Source organism: Rhinolophus sinicus, linkage group LG03 (assembly GCF_036562045.2).
Source record: "Rhinolophus sinicus isolate RSC01 linkage group LG03, ASM3656204v1, whole genome shotgun sequence".
Lineage (NCBI taxonomy): Eukaryota > Metazoa > Chordata > Mammalia > Chiroptera > Rhinolophidae > Rhinolophus > Rhinolophus sinicus.
The window spans coordinates 103,810,638-103,819,809 of record NC_133753.1 but is presented as its reverse complement, the minus strand read 5'-3'; positions in this window follow the sequence as shown (position 1 = coordinate 103,819,809).

The window sequence follows — 9,172 nt, the reverse complement described above, 5'->3', positions numbered from 1 at the left end:
GTTTAGCTGAACTACTCCATACTATTGCTGCCTTGGCACCCATTCTGTTTAGCCAAACAGCCTACGGGGGCCTTACACTGACATTAGCCCTTCACGCAAGCACATGCCCCAGATGACACCTCTCAGAGTCACAAGCAAATGAAAGTTTCTGACGTGACTGCCCAGCGGTCCATGGGATAAAGTCTCCCCACCTCTCAGGGCCTGCCCCTTGTACACCCATTATGTAAGACCCCCATGGAGCTTGCCGCAATCCCACTCTTTTTGGTTTGAATTGACCAATCCGGCCTTAGTCCAGGAACCCGACACATTCCACCCACGTACGTAACAAAGGCACGCGCAGCTCCTGCTGCCTGCACCTGGCCTTGACCTCCCTGCATGGCCCCTCAGGGAGTGCCATGGACCGCCTCCAGGACCGGTGAGAAAAAACTTCTCTGTGTTAATTCCCCCTGGTCTTTGTTGAAAATAGGCTCACCATCTGACACACAGGGGTTCTAGTCTACAGGTGTCAACGTAACAAAGTCACAAGGCCATCTCAAAAGGAAAGGAAGACTATCACTTATGAAGTCCCACTATGGGCCGTTCACTGCAGGTGAGTCTGTCAGAATATCATCTCACTCATTCCCACAATGACTCTGGCAGGAGAGATGTGCTCCCTCGTTTAACAGGTGAAGAGACTGAGCTCAGAAAAAGATCGGAAATGTCCCAGGTCACACAGCCAGGAATGGTGGAGTCAGGATTTGAACCCAGGTCTGCCTGGTTCCCAAGGCTCTGTTCGTCCTGTCTTGTCCAGGACTGCATAAGTCTCACCTGAGCTGAAGCATCTTTTGGTTCATCTTGGGGCTCTCCACCCAGGAGCCCTGCGAGCCCCACTGAGAGGTGGCTTGGTGCACACTGCTGGACTACCCCTTGGCCTATCCCTGACCTTCCCCCCACCATTCATTGTCCTGGAGAGGCCGGATGCTGATCTCCTGTGGTGAAGAGAGTGCTGCATTCTACTGCTATCCTCCCGGCACCCAGCCGACCTGGAGCAAGCATTCCACACCCTTGTACATGGGTCTGACTTCTTCTGTGCTAAGGGTCTCCATTTAGCACTTAGTATTAGTTCTTGGGCTGGACCCCTGCCCTGAACCCCAGGCTTCCTGCCTAGAACCTTAGGCCTCTGCCCAGCTCTTCCCAGTGTCCTTCTGGTGGGATCATGGATGCATGCTGTTCATTCTCTCAGCCCATGGCTGGGGACATCACCCAAGTGAACAAGGTGCTCGTAAACCCTACAGTGATGCCTGGAGACCTAGCATGCCACATGCTGCTTGAAGCCTCCTGCCATTAAGGGTCACTGCCAGCTTACAACCATCCCTATGATCTCTACACCTGCCCCAACCACACCTGACCTCTTTCTACCAAGCCTGTTGCTCCAGCCCATGTGCAAGATCTTCTGTCTCTTCTCTAAAGTCTGGCTGATGCCCCCAGCTCCCAGCAGTTAATCTGATCTCGCAGCCTAGTGTTATCATGCCTCAGGCGATGGGCAATGACAGGAAGAGTATTAGGGGGAAGCACATCAGAACTGCCAATGCATTTCTGAGCTGCAAATATATAACCCCAAGCCCCCACCCCACTAGATGACCAACCACAGAGTCTCAATAACTACCTCATTCAACACACTGCTTCTTCCTGTCTTGGGTTTTCATCCTTTTCCTCTTTATGGTTCATCCCCCAGCCAATGCTACTCCCTCCCTCTGGAATCTGACCTCCAGATTCCATCTTTGTGGCCCTAGACTTTGTTCTCACATTTGTCATCCTTGGGGTCAGATTCCTGTAGAAACCTCCTAACTGGTTTCTGCCTCATGGGTTCTCTGCTGTTCCTAAAACACAGTATGTATTACGTAAATGAAAGCTCTTATTTAGTTTTGGTTATTACCTTCATTGTTACCTCCCTCATTGTTTCTATCAAAGGACAGGAAACCAGAGAAGGGCTAGGACTTTTTTTCTAATATATAAAATAAGCAGCTCAGGCATGATAATGAGTTGGGGTAACTTCTCTAAACCCTGAACATCGTTCAAGAATCAGCTTAAATCTTACCTCCTTCAGGAAACCAACCCTGATTGCTACAGGAGGCTGTCCTTTTTCTACATCAGAAAATAAGTAGTCTTCACAGGAAACAGTGCCATGGTTGATTAGTCATGTCTGCCATGAGAGCAGGAATAGGAGAATAACGTTTTCCATGCCATGCATCTTTTATTGCTGGGCTAGATAATCTCTATGGACCTGTCAGACCCTGTGTGTGTGTGAGTGTGTGTGTGAGAGAGAGAGAGAGAGAGAGAGAGAGAGAGAGTGTGTGTGTGTGTGTGTGTGTGTGTACCCAGTATTTGATCTCCTTTATGGAAACAGACCATGAATCTTGCCACAATATATGCATGCCATCAATTGTCACTCTATCATTGTAGCATTATTTCTCCACGTTTTGCAAATGCTTGCTCCTTTTGAATCCTATACTACATACAATACAAAAATCCTTGATAGGTGTCATCTGACCTTTTCTCAGTTAATGCCAGTAGTAGCCAGGTAAGTGAAGGCCTCAACTCATTAGCATATAAACATGAAATGGATTCTATTTTTTCTCATTGGAGCTACAATTGTGCTGTCAAACCTCCCTTCTTCCTGGGCTACAGGCTGCTCTTTTAACATCTAATTCAATTTCATAATTTCTGATTCTGCTCCATGTAATAAAACACCCCTCTTTCTGTTCTTCGGGTCGTCCTACTCATTTTACAACATACCCTTGTGTTTGGTGCTAGATTCTTGTCTTCCTCTCCCTTTTGGTGCTAGCTGAGACTGGACATGCAAGAGATTTGTGAGAGAGAGTTTCTGTTCTCTCAGACAGGCCACCACTCAGCCTCTTGCTGCTGGGGTCTGCTTGTCAATAGGTGGTCCGGAAGCGGGGAGTTTGCCTCACCACAATGGCTTAAGTGTGGCTGCCACTGACATGGGGGAGCTCAGCACTGCCTGGCCAATCGGCAGGACTACCTCTGCTTCCCCATCCCACCTCCAGCACACCTGTGAGTGAGTCTTCTCCTTTCTTCACTTCCTTCACCCCCTGCCCCAGCACACCTGGCAGCTCTGCCAGCCAGCAACAGGCAAGTAAGAGCCATATTCTAGCCTCTGATGTAGTGGTGGGAGGTATTTCACACATTCCAATCACACAGGAAGTTGTAGAGAGAGCAAGGAATTTTTCAAAACACATGCCTGTTAAGAGTGATTGCTCCTTCCCCACAAACTCCATGCTCTCCTTAGAGACTTGGTCCTGTCCTCGGGCCCCCATGCACTTTCTTCAGTGACTGGAGGCTGGGAGACGGGTGGCGCTAGTTCTGCTGAGTTGCCACTCTCAGCCAACTCCAGGGTGCAGGAGCTGGCTCTATCGCCATAGTTCTCTGAACTCAGAATTCAGGTGCTTACTAAGCACCTTTTGTTCTCATTTGTGGCTTCAATAGGTAATAGGAAACAGGAATAACTCCCTAGGCACTGCACACCATCCATCACACAGGGTCATTAGTTACCTCCCAGCAGAAGAGACTGGTGGCTGAAGCCAAGGTGACCCCTGTCATAAGCACTGGCCACTGCCTGGGCCCAGATATGTCAGGGTTCCTAACATGAGTGGTATCCGTGGCAGAGGACTGCAGGCCTGAGTGGGAAGCTCACATTTCTGTCCTCAGGAGCTAGCTGCCTCGGACGTGCTCACAGTGACTGCTTATAAAATGGAAGTGTAAGGAAGAGAAAGCAGGCAGCCCTAAAACCTGAGTCTGAGTTCTGCTCACACTCTCTCACCTGGCTCTCAGTGTCATGGGCTGAATTGTGTCCCACCGTCCAGAATCCATATGTTAGAACCCTAACCTCACCCCACCCCCGTACCTCAGAATGTGACTATTTAAAGATATAGGCTTTAAAGAGGCAATTAAGTTAAAAATGAGGTCACTAGAATGGGTCCTAATCCATGTGACTGGTATCCTTATAAGGAGAGGAAATTTGGACACAGAGGGAAGACGATGTGAGGACACAGTGAGAAGACGGCCATCTGCAAGTCAAGGAGAAACCAGCCCTGTCGACACCTTGATCTTGGACTTCCAGCCACCAGAGTAGTGAGAAAATAAATTTCAGTTGTTTAAGCCACTCAATCTGTGGTGCTTTGTTGTGGCAGTCGGAGCAGACTGACACTCAGGAAAGGACAGGGTTTCTAGTTACTTGAATCTGGTAGGCAGTCCCTAAACCAGCCTTCAGGAGAGTTGAGAAGGGCCAAGGGATTGTAAAAACAGCCACGTGAAAGGCAAAGGCAGCTTCTGCAGGGGTCACCCCAACCGGACAGCAATGGCAGCAGCTGGGGCCTCCACAGGGTCAGGAGGCCGAGGCCTTTCCTGGGGTCACTACCCTGCCCAAGCCCACCCCCACCCCCAGCAGGAGTGGCCAGGGCAGCCATGAGTGTGGACATTAAAGAAACTTCAATTCTCTCAGAAAAACACATCACCACCCTGGCATGCGAGAGAAGAGTAACATCTCTCTTTCATAATGGTCCTGATTATTCATTTTTTAAAAATCCTAGAGACAACTCCTCTAAAATATCATATTATGCTATAAGGTATAGTTCACAAAACTGCAGACACGTCCTATGTCTCCATTCCCTCACTTGTCCAGAGAAGTGGTTTTAGTCAAGACAAACAAAAATCAATACATTTCTTTATTCTCACAATATTCCATTCACATTTGTGTCAAAAACTATAAAATACTTCTGAATACAGTTATGAAGAAAGGTACAAGACACACATAAAGAAATAACACATGTTTATTAACATACATAAAACAAATTCTGAAAAAACGGGAAAAATATGATATGCTCAGTGTTGATAAAATTTAATATATAATTTTAATGCAGTTCTACATAGAATCCTGACCAGAGGATTGTGTGTGTGTGTGTGTGTGTGTGTGTGTGTGTGTGTGTGTGTTGGAACTGTATAAGTGTCTTAAAAAATCATCAATCAATTTAGTTTTGATCAAGAAATGGATAAATCAGTGGAACATGGCAGAGAACCCAGAATTAGATGCCTTTGTAGATGAAAAGTTAATTTATGACAAGGATGGCAATTTAATTAAAAGGGAAATGAATGGATTATTTATAAAATGTGCTGGCAAACTCATTATCTATCTGAAAAAAGTGGAAACAGACACCCCACATTATCTCTTATATAAAAAAAATTCCAGACGTACTAAAAACATGATTATGCAAAGTAAAACCTAAAACTTTGCAAGAAAATTTAGATGACCACATGTAAAATCAGAATCTAAGTAAATCTAAGACTAGAAACCCCAAACTATAAAATACAGACCAATATACTTAACTATGTAAAATTTCAGACTTGTGTGCAAAAAAGAACAGAGTCAAGAGACAAATAATCAATCTGGAAAAAGTATTTTAGTACAGATGCTAGACAAAGGTTAATACCTATGATATAGAAAGAGCTTTTGGGAATTTAAAAGAAAAGATAAGCATCGCCATATAAAAATGGAGCCACCCATACATTCCTAGACAATTCATAGAAGAACAAATCTACATGACTGATCAATGCATGAAAATATGCTCACACCCACTGCTAGTCAGTGAAATGAACATTGAAGTTGCAATAGGATATCACTTTATACTCCTCAGGGTGGAAAATACTAGAAATAGATCTATAGCATGTATTGCGAGCAGGGAAAGAGTCTCCTCGGATGTGAGACATTTCTGCCTTTGGGAAAGCAATCTGGTAATATTTATCACAAAATTAAAAATCAGATATCCTGTGACCAAGATTCCCACTCTGAGAAGCTTTGCCACAGAAATAAAAGCAACAATCAGTAAACTGCAGCTTTCTTCATATAGCAAAAATCTGGAGTCAGAATGAATGGTCATAAATGGAAGAATAGCTGAATAAACGGTAGTTCATCCCCACCATGGACTAGAGCGCAGCCATTAAAAAGAGAAGATCAGAGTCATACTAGATGATTTAGAGCAGGGTTTTCCAAGATTTTTTCCATGATCACCCTCCCCATGAATTTTAGTGCCACAGATACAGTGTACATCTGTTTATGTTGTCAAACAGGACTGTGCTTTGGAGGCCACTGCCCATTGTAATACCTAAGATTTTGTTCATCTCTTAAGAACCAATTTTTGTCTCCTTGTGGTCAACATTGCCCTTGTTAAAAATGCATGATTTAGAGAGAATTCTACGTCTTCTAGAGTAATACAAAAAGCATTTATAAAAAGGCACCATTATTTTTTAAATAAACAGTGACCAGAAAAACTTTTATATGTGTGTGTGTGTAACCATCTGTGTAGAATTAGACAAATACAAACATGGAAGAATGCAACTACGTTAGGAACATGGGCATGTGGGAGCGGTGCAGTGGTGGGGGTGGCAGTGGGGTGGGAAGGAACCCATGTGACTGGCTGGGGAAAGAAAAGAGTGAGAGTGAGACACGTAAGAAGAGCAAAGGGGGAAAGAGTGTAGAGGTTTTTTAAGCATATGAATGATTGAATTTATGTATTATGCAAAATTACGTGTATATGTGAATATACAAATAAAGACTATAAATAAAAAGTAATAATTATTTTTAAAATCATAGGGACTCACTTAACAGCCCTGAACATTCCTTTAGAGAAATCTCACATGTGGCCAGCCGAGAGTCACCTCCAGCCGAGCGTCACCTCCAGCCGAGTGTCACCTCCAGCCGAGAGTCACCTCCAGCCGAGAGTCACCTCCAGCCGAGCGTCACCTCCAGCCGAGCGTCACCTCCAGCCGAGAGTCACCTCCAGCCGAGAGTCACCTCCAGCCGAGAGTCACCTCCAGCCGAGCGTCACCTCCAGTCCAACCAGATCCATGTCTCTGTCCCCCCATTAGGCTGATCTCTTCAGAACCCCTGCCTTTGTGCATCCCGTTTCCTCAGCCTTGAACGCAGTTATGAGTTGGATAGTATCTCCCAAAAATTCATCTGTTGAAGTCCGAATCCCCAGTACCTCAAAATGTGGCTTTATTTGGAAACAGGGCATTTATAGAGACAATCAAGTTAAAATGAGGTCTTTGGAGTGAGTCCCAATCCAATATGACTGACATCCCTATAAAGAGGAGAAAGTTGGGTGCAGATACAGACATGAACTGAGGAAAGCTGATGTGGAGATACACAGAGAAAGCCACGTGAAGATCAGCGTTACACTCTACCACAAGCCAAGGAACCACTGGAAACTAAGAGAAGCCCAAAGCAGATCCTTCCCTAGAGGCTTCAGAGGGATTGTGACCTTGAGGACACACTTGATCTCCGACTTCTATCCTCCAGAACGGTGAAAAAACAAATCTCTGTTCTTTTAGTCACTCAATTTGTAGTAGTTTTTTTAAGAGAATCCTAGGAAACTAATACCTTTTCCTCTTCTCTGGCTGGTGAATGCCTATGCATCCTATAAGATCTATGTAAAATTTCCCATCCTCTGAAAAGCCTTCCCAAATTAGTCGCCCCTCTCCTCTTCTGTGTCCCAATAGTACTTTGTGCATGCCATCCCATAATACTTACAGATCTGATTTAAATTATTTAATAATTTAAATTATATTTAAATTGTCTTTTCTGCTAGATCTTGAGTCCATTGAAGATGTGGGTCATGTGTCTTTGCACCTACTTTTGCATCCTCTGTGGCCTAGCACAGTACTTACTAGCACAAAGCAAGAGGTTCACAAATATTTGCTAAGTGAACAACAAATACCCAAAATAAAGCTTTTCTCTGTGTCCCCTCAAAGCAGAAAATGAGAGCGGGAGGCTCCTAGGACAATAATTCTTCTGTCTTGGCCAGCCTCCTCAATCCTAACAAATTGACTCGATAATGAAAATGTCTTTAATGGGGGCAATATGGCAAAAAGTAATTAGCTCCCTAATTGAAATCTAGAACTTTAAAAGCAATTAATGGGCCGGCCAAATTGTCCTTCAGAGCAAGAGTGCCGCAGCAAGTAGCCAGGAGGAAAGGATTCCAGGGAGGTGTCGCCCGAGCAAACCACATGGGAGGCAGGCACGTCCACATGGGGAGTGTTCCCCTTCATCCACGCACAGACGCCATCAACCAGGGCTGGCAGGTTCCACTTTGCTCCAGAAGAAGGGGCTTTTCTAAGTGAGCAAAAATGTCCACCACCACCTCACACTCATGCTTAGCACTTGGAGGAAGGGGGAGGAGCCCCTCTTTCTGAGTCAGTCATCATTGCCAGTGCCTGACTATTGAAGACACAGAATCCTGAAATTCTGGTGTCCTTCCATCTTCATGGAAGCCCTGACACAACTGCAGGATTTTCTCTGGCCTCTGTCTGGCCTCCCGCAGGGCGGGCCAACCTCCTCGGATTTAGCACAGCCCTTCTTCCTGCCTCTAAGGAAGCCGCTGGAAAGTGGGGATCAGTGATAACATACTGCAGGGCGGCAGATGGCATCTATATTTAGAGGCCCTTCGGAGGAAGGATTAATGCCATTAATGAGAAAATGAGAGTTGAGTGTTCCAAACGAATTCTAAAGAAAACCTTCAATTTGTCCCATTACGACTGAGATGTGTCCTCCTCCAGAATTCATACATTGACATTTTGACCCTCAGGACCTCAGAATGTGACAGTACTTGGAGATGGGGTTTTTAAAGAGATAATTAAGTTAAAATGAGGTCATTAGGGTGTACCCTAATCCAATAGGACAGGTGTCCTTCTAAGAAGAAGAGATTAGGACACAGACACACAGAGAGGGACGACCATGTGAAGACACAGGGAGAAGACGACCATCTACAAGCCAGGGAGCGAGGTCTCAGAAGAAACTCTGTCAACAGCTTGATCTCAGACTTCCAGCTGCCAGAACTGTGAGAAGATAAATTTCCGTTGTTTAAGCGGCCCTGTCTGTGGTGCTTTGTTACAGCGGCCCTGGTACACTAATACCTCCCCCATGTCCACAGGACCCAGCACCATCTCCTTAGCTTAGCATATATTGCGCTTGGTATGCTGGCCCCACCTGCCCTTTTGGGCCCCTTCCCTCCCTCCACCAGGCATGTGGCCTTTCTCCATTACCCTAAATACATCATGACCTTTTATGCCACTGGGCCTCAACACATGACCTTCTGTCTGTGGGGATCACTCTCCTCAC